Source organism: Nothoprocta perdicaria, unplaced genomic scaffold (genome assembly GCF_003342845.1).
Source record: "Nothoprocta perdicaria isolate Ctin4 unplaced genomic scaffold, notPer1 scaffold_91, whole genome shotgun sequence".
Lineage (NCBI taxonomy): Eukaryota > Metazoa > Chordata > Aves > Tinamiformes > Tinamidae > Nothoprocta > Nothoprocta perdicaria.
In genome coordinates, this window is record NW_020456210.1 from 1,388,918 (window position 1) to 1,389,933 (window position 1,016).

Genomic DNA, 1,016 nt, shown 5'->3' on the forward strand with positions numbered 1-1,016 from the left:
GTAACCTTGTAGACTTGTACTTGATTTTTTTTTAAGATTTACTGTTATTTCAGGAAAAAAAATCAAAAGCTGATCTCTCACTTCATTCAGCTGGTAATCAGAAGAAAGACATCAACAAGAAAAATAAAAGGTACTTTTGTTTTGCAAAAGGGAAGAAAGACAAAGATAAGTTGTATAGTTACAAACATATCAGCAGATATAGTAATAAAAGAACACCCCTCATCTTCTGGACGCTAGGAAGTCAGATGGAGTTGACTTTCTGTAGAGCCAGATAATGCTTAGGGACATAGAAATTACTGCCATCAAACACTCTTATGCCATCCATGACTAAGTCTTTACCAGGAAAAGCATTTTAAAACATATAGAAAGGTACCTCAGAATTAATCACAAATTTATCTGAGAAAAAAGCAAAAACAATCCAAATGGTTTGACTAGTTTCAACTAATTCCACTCACCCCGTACCAGTATTTCAAAAGAAACAAATTTCACTACTCATCAGTCGTGATGTAAAGAACCAACACCATGTACCTCAGCTAAGCTTGTATATTACTTTAAGCAATATATTTTGACATAGGATGGTTCACTGAGCACTTCCATGCCAGTGGCATTTCTCCATCTTTTCATTCAAAGCAGCACTTTTAGCAACAGATGCAATATTACCCCACTATTCAATGCTACCTCTGATTTTTACGATTAACTCAACAGACTGATAAATACATGCTGCTATACACATACAATGCAGGAAAATTTTACTGGGTAGATATAATCATTTGTATCTGCATTTTCCCCTAATTTTTATTTCAACACCTAACTGCAGTTAAGGAAGCAATATCTTTATTGTGTTTCAGCATGACTATGTATTTTTCTTTCTCTTGTTTTTTTTTTTTTAATGTACTTATCCTATTCTCTGCTAGACTTCTGTGTAATGTACTGTTAACTTGAATATATTTTTGTACTGAATTGCTGATAGCTTTGTAAGGATAATTTTCCTCAATGACACTACATGACATAGAAAA